The sequence below is a fragment of the Bombina bombina genome, chromosome 4, assembly GCF_027579735.1.
Source record: "Bombina bombina isolate aBomBom1 chromosome 4, aBomBom1.pri, whole genome shotgun sequence".
Lineage (NCBI taxonomy): Eukaryota > Metazoa > Chordata > Amphibia > Anura > Bombinatoridae > Bombina > Bombina bombina.
Window position 1 is genome coordinate 474,748,289 of NC_069502.1, and position 21,997 is coordinate 474,770,285.

The 21,997-nt window shown below is 37.9% G+C and overlaps 1 protein-coding gene across 1 annotated transcript in view; it reads right to left on the minus strand.

Annotated features, from left to right (window-relative positions):
- Positions 1-21,997, minus strand: part of CSMD1 (CUB and Sushi multiple domains 1) — a 3,127,153-nt gene that overhangs the window by 881,957 nt on the left and 2,223,199 nt on the right.

Consider the following 21,997-nt stretch of genomic DNA (forward strand, 5'->3'; position numbering starts at 1 on the left):
ACAATTCTATGGTAGACTGTCCCTTTAAGGTTGGAGGAAAGGAGATTGAATCTCCTGCAACGGAAACGTTTTTTCACTGTAAGAGCAATACAATTGTGGAACTCATTACCAAAGGAGGTAGTGAATGCCAATACCCTAGATACATTTAAAAATTGTTTGGATACATTTCTGTCTATAAACAAAATTCGTGGATATCATTGCTAGTATTAAATGGGTCACCTTTTAGTGGGATTATTTAAGCTTAACTGGAGCTTTTTGTATATATTTTAGATTTGTATAGGTTGGACTTCGGTCTTTTTTCAACCTCATCTACTATGTTACTATGTTACTATATTACTGATGCTCACTGAACATACTGTATTGTGACTTTTCACAGAACAATTTTCCCTTCTTCTCCTTACCTTGAGAAGATTGTTCCCCAAAACCAGTGCTGCAAGTACTCAATGTCTTCCATGTTACAACACAATAGAAAGTAATATCTGGCACAATAACTTTCCCTATCATTTGTTGTCATATGCAGCTCCTGAGCAAGTCTTAACATATAATTTTTAACCGTTTATGTATTATCAACCTAGACTTGTGCAGTCTGTTTCACTTCAAAACAAATGGCGAATATGGCAGCTGTCAGTGACACTGAGCTCTTTCCAGAGCGGTTTTCTTCTTGTGAAATTGCAACATACACAGATATGGATTTGCACAAATGGCTGTCATTTTCACCATTTCTTTGAAGGGACCCTCAAGTCAAAATTAAACTTCCATGATTCAGAAAGAGAATGCAATTTTACGATTTTTTATCACATTTTGCATAATCTTTTTTTTATATGCACATTTTTTGAGGCACCAGCTCCTACTGAGCATGTGATCAAGCTCACAAGGTATATGTATACTAGTCTGTGATTGGCTGATGTCTGTCACATGGTACAAGGGGCTGGCAAAAGGGAAACAAAATAAAATTGTCGGAAAAAAAAATCTACTGCTTTTTTTAAATTTGGAGTAAGTGTTATTGCATTGTCTTTTTATTATGCACTTGTTATTTGTGCAATTCTACTGTATTTAGTGGTCCTTTAAAAAAATAAATAGACGAATACACACGTCCATTAGCAACCACTGTACTTTTTTCACCAGTGACAAAAAGAAACACACCCACTACACATGAAATCTGTCAATTTTAAACAACTTTTCAATGCACTTATATTATCAAATTTACTTTGTTTTCTTGTTAAGCTTTTTTGAAAAGCAGGAAGCTAAGTTCAGGAGTGTGCACGTGTCTGCAGCAATATTTGGCATCAGTTTTGCCATAATGTTCTACATTAGTAAGAGCACTATATGGCAGCACTATTTCCTGTCATGTAGTGCTCCAGACATGTGCACACTACCTATCTAGATATTTTTTCAACAAATAATAACATGAGAACAAAGCAAATTGGAAAATAGAAGAAAATTGAAACTTTTTTAAAAATTGTATTTTCTATATGAATCGTGAAAAAAAAATTGTGTTGCATGTCCCTTTAAATATTTACATTCCGTGAGGATGTCCATAAAACTGCATCATTTCAAAGACATTTGTTAAGAAAAAAATAATCCCTGTTTACAAACAGCTGAAAAACAATTCTGAACTGGTTGGCTAATTTAAACTGTATTAGAATTGGTTGATTGCAAATATCTCACAAATTAATATGCTTCCCTTTTGCTTTTTAAAATTATACAACAGAACATTAGTTCTAGAAGACACCATCCAAACTCCATATTGACTATGAAACTGGCTTGAACTTAATAAAAGTCCAATAAGGCCTACAGTTTTGACATAATCCCTAAATGTACATTGTTAACTTGCTCTACAATTAAATGAACTCATACTGAATGCAGTTAAACAAAAATAGGTCAAGCTACCTTATGATGTATCGCACTTCAGAAAGCCACTTAACTAATTAAGGTGTTACATGGGTCATATACTGTTCCGTTGCTGAGAATATATTGATTTCTCCTCTATTTCCTAATCTTTTACTTTCATTTATTTTACATGTTGTGAAAAAAAATATTTGAATTGTATTTTATAAATGTATTTTATTTTATTTCATGGACTAATTAAGCAATCACTACTTTTTTTTAAAGTAACTGATATAGCAATTATGCTTATTTTAATGGATTTCTGGTAATGTTGATAAAAAAAAGTGTAAGTTATGAATTTTCGATAATGAAATGACTAATCTAGCTCACAGTTGGTGTAATAACTAACATTCTTCAAATACAATTAATTAAAGAATGTTAAAGGGACAGTAAAGTCAAGATTAAACGTTCATGATACGAATAGAGCAATTTTAAACAACTTTCCAAATTACTTCTAATATCAAATTTGCTTTGTTCTCTTGGGGGCCAATTTATGGGGCGCCCTGTTTCCACAAGAGCCTTCAGGCTCACCGGAAACCGCAGTTAAGAAGCAGCGGTCTTAAGACCGCTGCTTCTTAACTGTATCCGTCGCCTCTGAGCGGCGTACAGCAATCAACCCGATTCTATATGAACGGGTTGATTAACACTCCTTGCTAGCGACCGATTGGCCACAAATCTGCAGGGGCGACATTGCACAAGCAGTTCACCAGGACGGCTTGTGCAATGCTGAATGCAGACAGCATATGCTGTTCGCATTCAGCGATGTCTGGTGGACATGATAAGCTGCAGCGTATCATGTCTGCCTGGCAATAATAAATCGTCCCCATGGTGTCTTTTATTTTAGAGTAAAATTGGTTAGGCTCAGAAGAGCTCAGGAGTGTGCATGTGTCTTTAGTACTCTATTGCCTAGATCAGCGTTTCTCAACCTTTTTGTAGCAAGTACCCCTGCAAGCATACATTTCTTTCCTATGTACCCCAATTGCAACTCATAAATATTATTTATCTCAAACTATATGAGTGAAAATGGAAATCAAGTGGATCTATTAACCACAGAAAATATTCAGATATTTTCAAAGTTTTAGGAATTTATTTTAAGTTTAACTGAATCTGGATACAGAAAATCTTTGAAATCATTTGAACAACAAATAAATATGAAATAAACACATGCAAAGCACACATATATATAGTCCATTAATATTGTACCTCTTACATACCAAAGAGGAAAATAAAATGTGTAACTTAAAGGGATACTAAACCCACATGTTTTCTTTCATGAGTCAGATAGAACATGTAATTTTAAGCAACTTTCTAATGTACTCCTATTATCAATTTTTCTTCGTTCTCTTGCTAACTTTATTTAAAAAGCAGCATTTTTTATTCAGAACCTGAGTTGTGCTTGCTTATTGGTGGCTAAATGTAGCCATCAATAAGCAAGTGCTATGCAGGGTGCTGAAACTCAAATGGGCCGGCTCCTAAGATTTAGATTCCTGTTTTTTAAATAAAGATAGCAGAAGAATGAAGAAAAATTGCTAATAGGAGTAAATTAGAAAGTTGCTTGAAATTTCATGCTCTATCTGAATCATGAAAGAAACAAATTGGGTTCAGTGTCCCTTTAATTTCATAAAATGTTCTTTTTCTTGTGGCACACTTGAGTATAATACACTTTACCTAGCACATTTTCACAGTGGTACATTTATCTGTCACCTGTTTTTGGGACACTTGTCCACAGGAATACACATTACATGTCACTTTCCAAATGGCACATTTTCTATCATTGAAGCTCAACTCCAGTACTCAAATGTAACTAACAGGCCAGATTCTAAGGATTTCTAAATTTGAGGTAAATCAGTGTTTGAGCAGAAGACCAAATTAGCCTGTGAAATACTCAAAATCTACCCTTTTAGAATTGCTTGGGGGTGGAAACGAAAAACATCACTTTCTGTGATATAGGTTATGTTTATCGTAGCTAGATCAGAAAAAAATAAGGTTAATCCCTGGAGTAACCCTTACCATTGCCCCAAGTACCCCAGGGGTACACGTACCACAGGTTGAGACACAAGGACTCAGACTACGAGTGGTGCGCAAACTGCAGCGCGTGTGATATCGGTTTTTGTTAGGCTCCATGGAGCATTTTCAGCAAACTAAGCTTCACCAGTCATTATGTTATTAAATATTAAAATAATTAATTTTTTACTTTACTGTCCCTTTAAACTTACCTCCAATCTGTGTAAATATTAAATGATGTTTGTTAATGTGACAAATTAACCTAAATTGTCCACATCCCATACTCAGGGGCAATACTGCCATAATAATACTATTAATTTGCCACTGAAATAAATAGAAGCACAGAAATGCATGCTTGCTTAGAAGTGTTTCAAATTTAAAGGGGCATGCAACCCAAAACGTTTCTTTCATGACTTTCAAGACAGAGCATACATTTTTAAAAAAGATTTAATTTTCAGTTACTTTTATTTTCAAACGTATTTCATTTTCATGGTATTTCTTGTTGAAGAGATATCTAGATAGATAGAGTTTCAGAACTACATGGCATGAAATATTGCTGTCACCTACTGTCCTGGCAAATGTATAACATAGTTATATAACTGCTTTCATATATTTCTCCAGTCATGCCCATGCTTCTACATCTTCCTACAGGCTTTTAAACAGACAATACCAAGAAAACAAAATACATTTGATAGTAGAAGTAAATTGGAAAGTTTACTTTTTTAAAAAAAACAAAAAAACACTCTATCTGAATTATGAAATATTTTTTTTAAGGCATAATACCAGGTAATGTAATAATTATTATCTTAATGAATACATGTATATGTTATGGTTTAGATTTTTTATCTCATGAATATAAAGGGAAAGATGTTATTAGGAAAATATGTGACCTTTTTGTGACCTTAAAATATATGTTTATTTATAAGGAGACTAAGGGGCCGAATTATCAAGCTCCGAGGGCCGAATTATCAAGCTCCGAGGTCCGAATTATCAAGCTCCGAGGGCCGAATTATCAAGCTCTGAGGGCCGTATTATCAAGCTCCGAGGGCCGAATTATCAAGCTCCGAGGGCCAAAATTATCAAGCTCTGAGGGCCGTATTATCAAGCTCCGAGGGCCGAATTATCAAGCTCCGAACGGAGCTTGATGCCCCTGTTTCCGCGCGAGCCTTCAGGCTTGCAGAAAACAGTAGTTATGAAGCAGCGGTCTAAAGACTGCTGTTCCATAACTTATCCGCTGCCTCTGAAGCTGCGGTCTTCAATCTGCTCGATCCTATACGATTGGGCTGATTGACACCTCCTGCTAGCGGCCATTGATATGATGTGCAATGATAAATTCTGCATTTTTTGATGTGCGGCGGACTTGATACGTTACATCGTATCATGTCCACTCGCACTTTGGTAAATTGGCCCCTAAGAATCACTTAAGAAATTGATACAAACTTCAACAAAACATAAGAAAAGAAATGAGGCATATGCTGTAATCCATAGCTCATTATTTTCTGTTAGGTAGTTATTTCTTTATTTAATTATATATATATATATATATATATATATATATATATATTGTGATACAATAATTGCAACCTGTATTTGCCATGACAGATATTAGTGTGCAAATAATGGATAGTCTTATTATAATATCACTGCTAAATGTATACCAATTTAAATAAACATTTTCAGAAGAAATGAAACATATAAAACTGAATTCCAGTTAAATAATTCAAATAATGTGCTTCCAAGCTAGGTGAATACTCTCATGTAGAGAGCTCTGATCAGAACTATTTAGGATGTGTTTTGCCTATTTCTATTGCTACCTACAGGTTGTTTGCATAAACATTTCCTTTAAAAATATCTCTCAAAGAGATTAAACTGTATATAGTGAAGTACTGCTTTCACAATTAGCGTGCGCTGGTATTGCACAGTGTAGCGCTCATATCGCTTTCATGAAAGCTATATTTAGCACTCCACTTGTAATCTGGCCTTAAAGTAATAAAATAATGCATTTACAAACAAAACCACAGGTTCATTAATTAGAGTGAATAGCTAAAAATATAAGCACATAATGCTTCCTTCAAAACTGTATAAACATGTTTTATGTAATCAAGGGGAAAAAATGTATAGCACACAAAATGAATATGCCATTCTGCTTCCTAGACTATAGCAGGTGGAAAACAAAAAAAAGTTGCGCGGTTGATTCTTAACAAAGTTTCCATATCAGTCTTTCCTTCAGTTGTTCCTTGATCCTAAAACTATAGCAGCAGATGGTTTATATAAACAATATAAACAGGCCTCTTTTTTATTCTGCTAATCTCAGATATCCCTATCCGTAATTACTCCCATCTGATCATTCCAACCATGATATCAAGCTCTCAAGGAAACATTCACCAACCACCCCAGAAGGAAACCCACATGGAATTATATGTTGAAAAACTTTTCAAGTAATAGTCTGGATAATTAGTAGGAATCCTTCTCACAGGTCTAAACTCATACAGAATGAAACATAGTCCACTCAAAAATATAAATGCTCTTTATTTGCTTGTGCCTGATGAGGGACCCAATCTCCCTTTATAGCCTGTTTTAGCTAAAGCCCTAAATATATTTATTTTATCTTTGAGTTAAAGGGACAACCTACTTAAAATGTTTTATTGTTTAAAAGATAGGTAATACCTTTATCACCCATTACCCAATTTTGCATAACCAATACTGTTATATTCATACACATTTTACGTCTTTGATTACCTTGTATCTAAGCCTCTGCAGACTGACCCCTTATCTCAGTACAAACTTGCATTTTAGCCAATCAGTGCTGACTCCTGCATAACTCCATATGAGTGAGCTTAATGATATATATATGGTCCACACGTCCAAGCATTATCTAGCTGTAAAAGATTGTGAAAACTGTAAAATTCCCTCAGATAAGAGGCTGCCTTTGAGAGCTTAGAAATCAGCCTATGAGCCTACCTAGGGTTAGCTTTCAACAAAAAATACAAAGCGAACAAAGCACATTTGATGATAAAAGTAAACTGGAAAGTTGTTTAAATTGTATGGCCTGAATCATGAAAGTTTAATTTTTAACTGTCCCTTTAAGTTGTATTTTTATAGTCACTGTATACTGCAATACACACATTTGTAAATGTACGAAAGCTATTAGAATCAATTATGTTCCTTCACTAAGTGGCATCTCAAGAACTACAAAAGTATATGGGAAATATGCTATGTAAAATTCTAAAATACAGCCACTAAGAACTAAATTAGCAGATTTTTCATATTGACTCCCTTTTAGTGGCTGTATCCTATTCAAATTCAAATAACTTAATTACAGGAAACAATTTTACCAAGTGAAAGCAATTCGTTATGACTGTTGCAATGTCCAGTCTGTTAATGTGTCTCATTATAAATTCACTGGATTATCTCTGTTTATTGTAGTTTTTAAGTTTACACAGTGTAACTGTTATCTCACACTTCCTATCAGATACATTAGATACGAGAAAACATTATGAAACGTGCTTTTCTTACTAAGCTCATTAACATAATCCTTAACAGTCTATAAATAACCACTGCCTTTCTGTTTCGAAGGATCATCCATCTGCTGCCTAAGCAGAATCTTTGTAACAAATGTTGTTCACAGTTATTGCTTGAGCACTACCAGACACTGCATCAGACAAACTACACTAGACTTGAAGTGAGTTAAAAATAATTCACTTAGAAGAATTTTTTATTTTAAAATATATATTTCTATATATATATATATATATGAATATTTTTTTTTTAAATAGATATCTATATTAATGAATACAAACATTATATATATATATATATATATATATATATATATATATATATATATATATATATATATATGTGTATACATACATATCTATCTATCTATCTATATCTATCTATATATACACACACACTGTGTGTATTTAGTCTCCCTATGGGAAAAAGGGGAAACCATACGTGGTCTCCTTGCTCAGTGTGCTTAGAGGAATATGGCTACACCTTACTGACGAGGCCCAATGAAGGCCTGAAACGATCATCTGGGGTTGCTGTGTTCCTTGTTCAGAGAGGAATTGCTTGGTATTTCGGTGCTGTACTGACCGTAATAGGCGTGATCAGACTGATATGCTACAGGAAAGTTCTACTCTGTGAAAAGCATTACTGGTCTAAAAGAAGCTGCACCCAGGTGGTAAATCACTATAGAACAGGCTAACAATGGTATTGAGCCGGTTGTTCGTTCCTGTCAGTGTGCTTCTCTCTTTGTGTATTTAGTCTCCCTATGGGAAAAAGGGGAAACCAGACGTGAACTCCTTGCTCAGTGTGCTTAGAGGAATATGGCTACACCTCACTGACGAGGCCCAATGAAGGCCGAAACAATCGTCTGGGGTTGCTGTGTTCCTTGTTCAGAGAGGAATTGCCTGGTATTTCGGTGCTGGACTGACCGTAATAGGCGTGATCAGACTGATATGCTACAGGAAAGTTCTACTCTGTGAAAAGCATTACTGGGCTAAAAGAAGCTTCACCCAGGTGGTAAATTGCCATGGAAGAGGCTAACAATGGTATTGAGCCAGTTTTTCATTCCTGTGAGTGTGTTTCTCTGTGTGTGTGTATATATATATATATATATATATATATATATATATATATATATATATATATGTAGCCAGTAGCCTAGCACTCCATCCACAGCAATGTATTCATACCCCGTGTGCTATCCTGAAGCAAAAAATTATGTCCAAAGAATGGAGGACACTCACAGGATTTAAGGTAATCAATATAATAATCAATATTTATTTTCCTCGTTAAAGGATCATTGTGATGTCAATGTTTCGGCCTACATCAGGGCCTTCATCAGGTCAATGATTAATCTAAAAATAAAAGAAAAACATTGTAGAAAACATATTTCATGTCATAACAAAAAACACACAACATTGTTTGCAAAAATAGCATAAGTGAGAATTATATACAACCATGTGAACCCCCCACCGTGCGTAGCAGAAAAACCACTAGAGGCTCAACTACCATCACCACATATAATTAAAATAGAAATAAATCCAACAAGGAGGAGTCAACCAGCACCAACTGGGTTATTGCATGCTGTCCTAAGGCGATAGGGATTGCACTCTGAATCTGTCTGCTATGGCAGGGACTCCGCACCTAGCGTGCATTTGTTAGATGTGATGCTCATTCGGTTATGGTATCGCCAGGGACTATGTTCGTGGTTCTGCTGTCACTATCTGTCAGGCTCACAAATATGCCTGCAACAAAACAGAGATTGGATTGGACCACAGCCACTGATTTAGCAAAATATTATGTAGTTGTAGCAAATTGTATACAAAGAGCAGTTACATAGGCATTACCCCGGAGTAATGTGTAAAAGCACAACAGACACAACTTGCATTTGATTTAAGAATAATAGCTCACAGGTAGGTAAGGCTACACAAGCATTAACAGGGTGATAGTGATACAGCAACCTGACTGTGAACTAAATGTCAGAGAAAAAATAGTAAAACAATATAAAGCATGATTCATGCAGAAAATAGAAAAATAAGTAGTGGCCAAATATTACATAAGTATAGAAGTAATGCGTATCGTAGTACCTGGTAATCTGATGTAAATGGATTTAGGAAAAACAGTGTTTGCAGGTCAGCTCCGATGAAGCAGTTTAGCTTAGAGTGAAAAGCTGTATGGCGCTCTGCTTGGCGTGTGATGTCACAGAGGCGGCAGATCCGGATTGAGCTGTGTAAAGTTCTGACAGGCACAGTGAATTGTAACAGGCGTGATACTCTGGAGCTGGAGAGCTAATCAGAGTGCAGCTCAGTTAGTAGCAAAATGAACAATACCAAGCAAGGAGGTAACTGGGAGGCTGGTATTTATGGATATCCTGAAGATTAGTTAAAGGGGCAGTAAGAAAGGCAAAAACCTGACAGGACTCCCCCCCCTAAGAGCAACTCCGGTGCTCAAGAAGTAGGACGGTCAGGGTTGCGTTGATGGAATCTGGAGATGAGTCTAGGAGCTGATATGTTGGATGATGGTTCCCAGGAGTTATGTTCTAAGGAATATCCCTTCCATTTAATCAGGTACTGTAGAATGCCTCTTCGTCTTCTAGAATCCAGGATGTTCTCTACTTCATACTCCATGTTCGGGTCAATAGAGACCGGAGGTAGGGAATGTCCGGTTGGATGATCACGTAGATGTTTATAAGGTTTAAGCAAAGATACATGAAATGTAGGGTGTATCTTGAGCATGGAGGGTAGTGTGAGACGGACAGCATTACAGTTGATGATGCGCTGGATGGGAAACGGACCTATGAACAGAGGTGAGAGTTTCCTTGAGGGTGTACATAAACGTAGATTTTTGGTGGAAAGCCACACAAGGTCACCAACAGAATAAGCAGGAGGAGGAATATGTTTTCGATCATAATACCTCTTTTGCACAACTTTAGCAGTATCAATGGTTCGTTTGATGGTGGCAAAGTTGGTGACAATGGAGGAAGTGAGATCTGAAATATGTGGGTGATCAGGAATTTTTTCGGGGAGAGATTGAAATTTGGGGTGGAACCCATAATTAATATAGAAAGGAGTCTGTTTGGTAGTGGAATGTACAGTGTTGTTGAAAACAAATTCGGCATAATGAAGGTATTGGGACCAAGTGTTTTGTGCAGTATGACAATAAGAGCGTAGAAACTGTTCCACCCACTGATTGCAGTGCTCAGTTTGCCCGTTAGTCTGTGGATGGTATGAGGAAGATAATCTTTTCTCGATGCAGAACTGTTCGCAGAAGGCAGACCATAGGGCACTGGTAAATTGCGATCCACGATCTGTGAGGATGTTAGAGGGCAAGCCATGTAGTTTAAATACGTTAGTCATTAGTAGTTGTATGGTTTCAGCAGCAGTAGGTAACTTGTGATATGGAATCAGGTGAAGCATTTTGCTGAATAAGTCCACTACAACTAGAATTGTTGTGTAATTACTAGAGTTTGGTAAATCCACTATGTAGTCGAGAGCAATGTGCTGCCATGGCTTATCAGGAGTAGGAATAGATAGTAACAAGCCGTAAGGTGGTCTTTTAATCCTCTTTGTAGTAGTACAAACATAACAAGAGTTAATGTACCTGGTCACATCAGATGTTATAGTTGGCCACCAATAGGATCTGATAATTAGTTCCTTGGTTTTAGTTATGCCACAGTGTCCCCCCAAGGGTGAATCATGAGCAGATTTCAGTAGCTGGTTACGAAGTGATGGTGGGATGTATATCTTGCCCTGGTAGCAGTAGAGACCAGCTGAATTCTTGAGTAATAAGTTAGTAGGTAATGTTGTGTCTTTAGTTTGTTCAGTCCGTAGGTATGTAGTAGTGTCAGCTGAGAAGAGAAGAATGTTTTCCTTGGGGATAACCAATTGAGGGGTAGGGGAGTGATGTTCAATACCTGGCAAACGTGATAGAGCATCTGCCTTTCCGTTCTTATTGGCAGGCCGGTAAGTGATGAGGTAGTTGAACCTAGAGAAAAACAGATTCCAACGTACCTGACGTGCTGAAAGGGTTCTGGTGGTCTTGAGGTATTGTAAATTACGGTGATCAGTATATACTATGGTGGGTGTAGTGGAGCCTTCAAGTAAGTGTCTCCATTGTTCAAATGCTGCTTTGATTGCAAGAAGCTCTTTTTCTCCGATCGGGTATTGTCTCTCTGCGTCTGTTAGAGTCCTGGAGTAATAGGCGACAGGATGTAGAGGTTGTTGGAATGCATCTCTTTGTGACAAGACTGCACCGAGAGCGAAATCAGAAGCATCGACTTCCAATACAAAAGGTAATTCTGTGTTAGGATACCTGAGTATTGGGGCTGTAGTGAAACTTGTTTTAAGATGGTCGAAAGCATTTTGTGCGTGGGGTGTCCATGCAAATTTGATGTTCTGTTTGGTTAAATTAGTAAGAGGTTTTGCGAGCATGGAATAGTTCTTAATAAACTTCCTATAAAAGTTTGCGAATCCAAGGAAGCTTTGGACCTCTTTCCTAGTGATTGGAATTGGCCAGTTCAGAACTGCTTGGATTTTATTATTATCCATGCATATGCCTTTCTCAGATATAATGTATCCTAGGAAGGGAATGCTGTTGGTATGGAAGATACATTTTTCTGCTTTCACAAATAATGAATTACTTTGTAGGCGTGTGAGAACTTGGCGGACATGATTCTTATGTTCAGCTAGGGTTTTGGAGAAAATTAGAATATCGTCCAGATATTTAACTACAAAGGAATCCAAAATATCCTTGAAAATGTCGTTGATCAGATGCTGGAAAGTGGCAGGAGCATTGCAGAGACCGAATGGCATGACGACATATTCAAACAGCCCATACCGTGTACGGAATGCCGTCAGCCATTCATCTCCTGCCCGCATTCTGATCAAATTATAAGCTCCACGGAGATCCAGCTTGGTAAAAATTTTGGATCCCTGTAGACGCTCTATTAATTCGGATATGAGGGGTAAGGGGTAGCGATTCTTTACAGTAACTTTGTTCAGTTGTCTGTAGTCGACTATCGGTCTGAGCGAACCATCTTTGTTTTTCACAAAGAAGATTCCAGCGGCGGATGGAGAGGTTGAGGGTCTGATGAAACCCTTTTTTAAGTTATCATCAAGATATGTTCTTAGGTGTTGTAGCTCGGGTTTAGACAGTGGAAAAATATGTCCGCAGGGTATGACTGCTCCAGGAAGCAAATCTATAGGGCAGTCATACGGTCTGTGTGGAGGGAGATTCTCAGATTCAGTTTTACTGAATACATGAGAGAATTCCTGATATTCTGGGGGAACAATAGATATGTGAGAATCTGTAGATGGCTGTAGAAGTAAGTGTGGAAAACAGGTGGATTTACAGTAAGTAGAGTTAAATTGAATTGTAAGTGAGGACCATGAGATACAAGGGTCATGTTGCCTGAGCCACTCTAAGCCTAAAATTAGAGGGAAATCAGGGGATGTGATTACATCAAACTTAACAAATTCCCTATGGTTACAGGGGGTTGACATGAGAATAGGAATGGTTTCATATAAGACAGGTCCTGAGGACAAAAGTTCACCATCTATACCCCTTAAAGGAACAGGACACAATTTCTTGAGAAGGGGTATTTTATTTATGTTACAGAAATTCACATCCAAGTATGATAGGGCGGCTCCTGAGTCAATAATCCCTTGAACGTTCACTCGTGTTTGGTCCCACTGTAATACAAGAGGCATATTGCAGTAATGGCTGGATTTTAGTACAGTTTTAATAGAACAAGAGGGTATGTTTTGCTTACCCATTTTCTGACGGGGAAGATTTGGACAGTCTTTTACCCCATGATCATCGGCGGCACAGTACATGCATAAGTTCAGAGACCTACGTCTTAGCTTCTCCTGAGTACTTAGGGGTCCCCGCAAGAAGGCTATATCCATTGGTTCCGGTAGGGATTTAGAATATGTATTGACAGTAGTTGGTGTAGGTTTGTGCCTAGGGTGTAAATCATGGTAGGATCTTTCGTGATGTCTTTCCCTAAGTCTCCTATCAATGCAAATGCTGAGGTCTATGAGCTGTTCTAGGGTTGGAGGTATTTGAGTGCGTGACAACTCATCCTTAATGGCCTCAGAGAGTCCTAGCCTAAATTGGTTACGAAGGGACAAGTTGTTCCACTGGGTATCAGGGGCCCACCTCTTAAATTCTGCTATGTAATCCTCTACCTCTCTTTTCCTCTGCTTTAGGGACCTCATAGCATTTTCAGCAGTTTGTTGTTTGAAGGGGTCCTCATAAATTTGTGCTAAAGCAGAGAAAAAGGAGTCTAGAGAATTAAGGATATCATCATTCTGTTCAAGGAAAGTATTTGCCCATGCTCTGGGCTCAGCTCTGAGATAGGAAATTGTGGTCATAACTTTTACCCTATCGTTGGGGTAAGTGAAAGGCTTAAGGGTAAACAATAGGTAGCATGAGTTTTTAAATTCTCTAAAGACCTTTCTGTCCCCAGAGAAGGGTTCTGGATAGCTGATATGCGGTTCTTGTGGGGGGGGTTTCCTCTCCACAACATCTTTAATGTACGTTTTTAAGTTGTCATTTTCTAACTTAAGTCCTTCAGTAAGGAGATCAACTTTAGTAGTAAGTGTTTGTATGTGAGATGCCATTTCAGTTGGGTCCATTTTATTTTTTAGGGCTTGGTATTTCTGTCAGGCTCACAAATATGCCTGCAACAAAACAGAGATTGGATTGGACCACAGCCACTGATTTAGCAAAATATTATGTAGTTGTAGCAAATTGTATACAAAGAGCAGTTACATAGGCATTACCCCGGAGTAATGTGTAAAAGCACAACAGACACAACTTGCATTTGATTTAAGAATAATAGCTCACAGGTAGGTAAGGCTACACAAGCATTAACAGGGTGATAGTGATACAGCAACCTGACTGTGAACTAAATGTCAGAGAAAAAATAGTAAAACAATATAAAGCATGATTCATGCAGAAAATAGAAAAATAAGTAGTGGCCAAATATTACATAAGTATAGAAGTAATGCGTATCGTAGTACCTGGTAATCTGATGTAAATGGATTTAGGAAAAACAGTGTTTGCAGGTCAGCTCCGATGAAGCAGTTTAGCTTAGAGTGAAAAGCTGTATGGCGCTTTGCTTGGCGTGTGACGTCACAGAGGCGGCAGATCCGGATTGAGCTGTGTAAAGTTCTGACAGGCACAGTGAATTGTAACAGGCGTGATACTCTGGAGCTGGAGAGCTAATCAGAGTGCAGCTCAGTTAGTAGCAAAATGAACAATACCAAGCAAGGAGGTAACTGGGAGGCTGGTATTTATGGAGATCCTGAAGATTAGTTAAAGGGGCAGTAAGAAAGGCAAAAACCTGACACTATCTATGTGGTTATACTTGATATATGGGGTATGATCTACTGGTTTTATAATGCTGATGAGAGTTTGGATATTATTATCGATAGTAGGCTAGGATGACTGTTTCCATTTATGAGGCCCTTTAAATACAGGGTGAACTACGGATGTTGATAAGATGGCATCTGTATTTGCTTCTATGAGAATTGGGCTTAATCTGATTAGCTTGATGCAGCCTGTCTATGATAGAGTGTGGTAGCCGGATAGTGGTCTTGAATTGACTTACGGCCGGGGGTGTGTTGCCCTTGAGGCCTTGAATTGGTTTGTCCGTTACTTTGATTGCGGATAGTATGAGCTAGTAAATCAGCGGCTAATTTGTTTGTGGGTTTCCCCATCTACCCCTGGGGATAGACGTGGTGAGCTTTTTCTATAGGACACGTGTGTTTCTCTATATTGGAGAGTTTGGCATTCTATCTGGATATGAAGTTTTGCGCTTAGTCCATGGTGGCTACAGGTCTATGACAGTGCAGCAGATTGGTTTTACTATTTATGCTTAGCAGGCTAAGGTATTGACTTGACATTGATATTCCTCAGTGGTGACAATGATCTCTGGTGTTGTGGTGTAAGACAACACTGTGTTGCATGACACTTAGGATTAATAACAGTTATGATCTATTGGGCTCTGGGTGATTGTATGGTTGCACATCAGTACTCTAATACGTGGCAGTATTTGAGTACTCATGATATGTGATAAGTATATTAGTGATGCATTGACTATGAAAATGGTTAAGCTGGCTGTGTTGACAGTAGTTTTGTGGCTTGATGTTTCGCTCCTTTACTTTTTCTCCTGTTTCTTGGAGCCATTGGTTGTTTCATGTGTATGTTAGTACGCCACTATAAAGCTATATGGTGTGTGTATTCTGTGTGATACCTGCCATCTTTGTGGTAACAGTTATACTTGTATGGAGTTGGTGGTGGTTGACTCCTCCTTGTTGGATTTATTTCTATTTTAATTATATGTGGTGATGGTAGTTGAGCCTCTAGTGGGTTTTCTGCTACGCACGGTGGGGGGTTCACATGGGTGTATATAATTCTCACTTATGCTATTTTTGCAAACAATGTTGTGTGTTTTTTGTTATGACATGAAATGTATTTTCTACAATGTTTTTCTTTTGTTTTTAGATTAATCATTGTCCTGATGAAGGCCCTGATGTGGGCCGAAACGTTGACATCGCAATGATCCTTTAACGAGGAAAATAAATATTGATTAAATTAAAAATACACCTAACACTACACTATCAATAAATTAATTAAATAAATTAACTACAATTATCTAAATTAAAATACAATTAAATAAACTAAACTGTATTACAAAAAAACAAACGTTAAATTACAAAAAATAAAAAAATATTACAAGAAGTTTAATCTAATTACACCTAAACTAAGCCCCCTAATAAAATAAACCCCCCCCCAAAATAATAAAATTCCTTATCCTAAACTAAATTACAAATAGCCCTTAAAAGGGCCTTTTGCGGGGCATTGCCCCAAAGTGATCAGCTCTTTTATCAGCCCTTAAAAGGGCTTTTTGCGGGGCATTGCCCCAAAGTAATCAGCTCATTTACCTGTAAAAAAAAGAAATAGAATACCCCCCCAACATTACAAACCACCACCCCCACACCCCTACTTAAAAGAACCTAACACTACCCCATTGAAGATCACCCTACCTTGAGCCGTTTTCACCCAGGCGGGCACCAGTGGTCATCTGCTGGGGCAGAAGAGGACATCCGGACAGGCAGAAGTCTTCATCCTATCCGGGCAGAAGAGGACATCCGGGTCGGCAGACATCTTCATCCAAGCGGCATCTTCTATCTTCATCCATCCGACGAGGAACGGCTCCATCTTGAAGACCTCCGGCGCGGAACATCCTTCTACGCCGACGACTACCCGACGAATGGCTGGTCCTTTAAATGACGTCATCCAAGATGGGGTCCCTCAAATTCCGATTGGCTGATAGAATTCTATCAGCCAATCGGAATTAAGGTAGGAAAAATCTGATTGGTTGATATAAATAGCCAATCAGATTGAAGTTCAATCCGATTGGCTGATTGGATCAGCCAATAGAATTGACTTCGCATTCTATTGGCTGATCCAATCAGTTAATCTGATTGAACTTCAATCCGATTGGCTGATTAAATCAACCAATCTGATTTTTCCTACCTTAATTCCGATTGGCTGATAGAATCCTATCAGTCAATCGGAATTCGAGGGACGACATCTTGGATGACGTCATTTAAAGGAATATTCATTCGTCGTTAGTCCGTCGGCCTAGAAGGATGTTCCGCGCTGGAGGTATTCAAGATGGAGCCGTTCCTCGTCGGATGGATGAAGATAGAAGATGCAGCTTGGATGAAGATGTCTGCTGGTCCGGATGTCCTCTTCTGCCCGGATAGGATGAAGACTTCTGCCCCATCTGATGACCACTGGTGCCCAGCTGGGTGAAAATAGCTCAAGGTAAGGTGATCTTCAATGGGGTAGTGTTAGGTTTTTTTAAGGGGGGATCGGGTGGGTTTTAGAGTAGGGGTGTGTGGGTGGTGGGTTGTAATGTTGGGGGGGTATTGTATTTCTTTTTTTTCCAGGTAAAAGAGCTGATTACTTTGGGGCAATGCCCCGCAAAAGACCCTTTTAAGGGCTGGTAAAAGAGCTGATTACTTTGGGGCAATGCCCCGCAAAAGGCCCTTTTAAGGGCTATTTGTAATTTAGTTTAGGATAGGGAATTTTATTATTTTGGGGGGCTTTTAAATCTGATACTATGAAATGCTACAGAGAAGTCTGTAGTATTAGTATGGACCAGATCTCCTGTATTTTGAATTTGGTCAATTACTTAAAATCCATACAGGGGTTAGTTAAACATGCAGTGCACACTATCGCCTAGATTACGAGTCTTGCATTAGCCGTAAAAAGCTGCGTTGAGAGGTCCCATATATAAATTTTTCTCTCCTTTAATTTGTTCATAATGATCCATTTTACGTGTTGGAGTGTATTAAAGGGACATAATACTCAAATGCTAAATCACTTGAAACTGATGCAGTATAACTGTAAAAAGCTGACAGGAAAATATCACCTGAGCATCTCTATGTAAAAAAGGAAGATATTTTACCTCACAATCTCCTCAGCTCAGCAGAGTAAGTTCTGTGTAAAAAGTTATACTTCACCTGCTCCCAGCTGCAGGTAAAAATAAAAAAAATGAAGAAATGAACAGCAGCCAATCAACATCAGCAGTGTTGAGGTCATGAACTCTTACTGTGATCTCATGAGATTTGACTTAACTCTCATGAGATTTCATAGTAAGCTTCCTTCACCTGATTGGTGAAATAATATGAGAGTTCACGAGGCTCATCCCCTAAGATGTCCCAGGACAGACACACTAAAATGCTTCTTAGAAATCCTTTACAATGGGATGTGGCTACTGAGAAACTTTTGAGGTAAAATATCTTGCTTTTTTACATAGAGATGTTCAGGAGATGTTTTCTAGTCTATAGCTTTTTACAGCTATACTGCATCGCTTTCAAGTGTTTAAACATTTGGGTATTATGGCCCTTTAAACTGTTTCGAAATGACTCCTTTATCTATTGGCATTTAAATAGCTATTTTAGCCAGTGGTATACAGGGAGTGCAGAATTATTAGGCAAATTAGTATTTTGACCACATCATCCTCTTTATGCATGTTGTCTTACTCCAAGCTGTATAGGCTCGAAAGCCTACTACCAATTAAGCATATTAGGTGATGTGCATCTCTGTAATGAGAAGGGGTGTGGTCTAATGACATCAACACCCTATATCAGGTGTGCATAATTATTAGGCAACTTCCTTTCCTTTGGCAAAATGGGTCAAAAGAAGGACTTGACAGGCTCAGAAAAGTAAAAAATAGTGAGATATCTTGCAGAGGGATGCAGCACTCTTAAAACTGCAAAGCTTCTGAAGCGTGATCATCGAACAATCAAGCTTTTCATTCAAAATAGTCAACAGGGTCGCAAGAAGCGTGTGGAAAAACCAAGGCGCAAAATAACTGCCCATGAACTGAGAAAAGTCAAGCGTGCAGCTGCCAAGATGCCACTTGCCACCAGTTTGGCCATATTTCAGAGCTGCAACATCACTGGAGTGCCCAAAAGCACAAGGTGTGCAATACTCAGAGACATGGCCAAGGTAAGAAAGGCTGAAAGATGACCACCACTGAACAAGACACACAAGCTGAAACGTCAAGACTGGGCCAAGAAATATCCCAAGACTGATTTTTCTAAGGTTTTATGGACTGATGAAATGAGAGTGAGTCTTGATGGGCCAGATGGATGGGCCCGTGGCTGGATTGGTAAAGGGCAGAGAGCTCCAGTCCGACTCAGACGCCAGCAAGGTGGAGGTGGAGTACTGGTTTGGGCTGGTATCATCAAAGATGAGCTTGTGGGGCCTTTTCGGGTTGAGGATGGAGTCAAGCTCAACTCCCAGTCCTACTGCCAGTTTCTGGAAGACACCTTCTTCAAGCAGTGGTACAGGAAGAAGTCTGCATCCTTCAAGAAAAACATGATTTTCATGCAGGACAATGCTCCATCACACGCGTCCAAGTACTCCACAGCGTGGCTGGCAAGAAAGGGTATAAAAGAAGAAAATCTAATGACATGGCCTCCTTGTTCACCTGATCTGAACCCCATTGAGAACCTGTGGTCCATCATCAAATGTGAGATTTACAAGGAGGGAAAACAGTACACCTCTCTGAACAGTGTCTGGGAGGCTGTGGTTGCTGCTGCACGCAATGTTGATGGTGAACAGATCAAAACACTGACAGAATCCATGGATGGCAGGCTTTTGAGTGTCCTTGCAAAGAAAGGTGGCTATATTGGTCACTGATTTGTTTTTGTTTTGTTTTTGAATGTCAGAAATGTATATTTGTGAATGTTGAGATGTTATATTGGTTTCACTGGTAAAAATAAATAATTGAAATGGGTATATATTTGTTTTTTGTTAAGTTGCCTAATAATTATGCACAGTAATAGTCACCTGCACACACAGATATCCCCCTAAAATAGCTAAAACTAAAAACAAACTAAAAACTACTTCCAAAAATATTCAGCTTTGATATTAATGAGTTTTTTGGGTTCATTGAGAACATGGTTGTTGTTCAATAATAAAATTAATCCTCAAAAATACAACTTGCCTAATAATTCTGCACTCCCTGTACATTCCTATACTAAAAGTTTATATACTTAAGTACAGGCTAAAGAAAAGCTGTGTAACACAGTGTTATTTTCAACTGTTCTAAGGGCCCGATATTCAAAACCTTGCCAGTATGGAGAGAAAGAGCACAAAATCTTTGGGAGTTTTTTTAGACCTTGCATTGTAATGACGTAGTCTCTGTTCCACATAAATAACACTGCATAGCAACATAAAAACTTCTCAAGACAAAATTTGACTTCTTAGAATATCTCGACTGAGTACCAAGATTTTCAACATCATGCCCTACGTATTAAACTTTGGTATATAGACAGAGATAATATAAAGAAGCATGTGTGTGTACAGAAAGTGATAACATAATGAGATCTAGATTCCCTGCAAGCTCAACCCATTTTAATAGGTTGTGGATTGAAAGGAAACCCCCCCAGCTGTTTCATATAAAAAATAAACCAAAACATGCAATTGCTCATACATTTTGCAGATGGTCATTGGAAACATTTTAAGTACACTGTCCCTTTAAATAAGATCTCATGTTTTGTTTCAAATAACATGGTAGTCAAATTAAAAATGAACATGGGAGAAATGCATTGCTTATTAGAAATGTAAAGGACTCTGGAATGTTCATAAAACTTCTGCTTGACAGTTATTGGATGTCACCTAACAAATGTGAATGATTCATGTTTAGAATAATTCTAATTACCTTGATGTTATATAGCTAAGCTTAGTGCTTTATTTAACATTTTTAATCCTTCTATGAATTTTTCTATTGCATATATTGTAAACACATTAAAAAGCAAACGTGATGATAGATTATTCCAAAATGATTCATACTATAACAGAATTAGTGCCTGGTGATCAAAACCTCACTGGCATGAAGAGAACTTACCCAACAATGTTGGGATTTTTTAAATATATTTTTTAATATTTTGAGTGTTTTATGTTAATGTATGTGTCTCCTTCATATTCAGAACCCTGGATAGCTAGATAAACAGATCTCAAGCTAACAGTTACCTTTATAACATTTATAACATTGTTGAGGGACCTTACAGTACTGATCACTGAGTACTAAGATTTAGGTCATTGGACACTGAGTTCTATTGGAAGATAAGACTGAACAGTGAGAGTGTGTCACAGAAAATTAGCAGTATGCCATAAGCATTTGTTTCTCAATTAATCTTGCATCATGTTTCTATTTTTAGGATTGTTGGTAATAATAGTTAACATGTAGTAGACCAAACAACTACATAAAATATCCTTTCTACTTATTAAATTGAAGGTCTATTTTGACCAATTAGTTGCCGGTTATTAATAATCCTATTTAAAACAAGGGCACTTTAATTCATCAAAATTGACATTTCAAGAGCTGCTGCAGCTCTTCCTCCGCCTGTCGCAAGTCCTCTTCGCGGGTTCAAAATGACGAATCCGGCTTCATCCAATCACAGCATTCCCTCAGGCCATGATCCCCCCAGGGGGGAATGCCGGGATTGGAGGAAGCCAGATTAGTCATTTCTGACGTAAGCAGAGGCTTCCGGCTGTCGGGGGAATCGATGGAGCAGCTTTCAGGATTAAAAAGTAAGTTTTTGAAGAAAACTCTTGAAATGTCAATTTTGATTAATTAAAGTGCCCTTGTTTTTAATAGGATTATTAAAAACCAGGCACTTTTTCGTCAAAATTGACCTTCACTTTAAGTAATACCTTTCAAGTAACATGTACTCCACATTGATACTTTATATTTAGAAATATACAATATTTGAAATATATTAATCCCAATACACAACAAAGCCATTAAATAAACCAGGAAGGACATTCAGGTGGATTGGCATCCAGGCTACTATTTCTTCAAAATTTATTTGTATTGTAAGTAGTGCTCACTCTTCTCTATATGTTTTGTCTTTTGTATAATATAAGGGCAGGCGTCAATGTATCGTAATCTATTTACTGAATTATATTAGCTTGCCACGTAGTTTACCTGTATGTTTAAAATGTTATTGACATTTGTTTATAAATATTGTAATGTACTCAGATTTTACAGGTTTAAGTT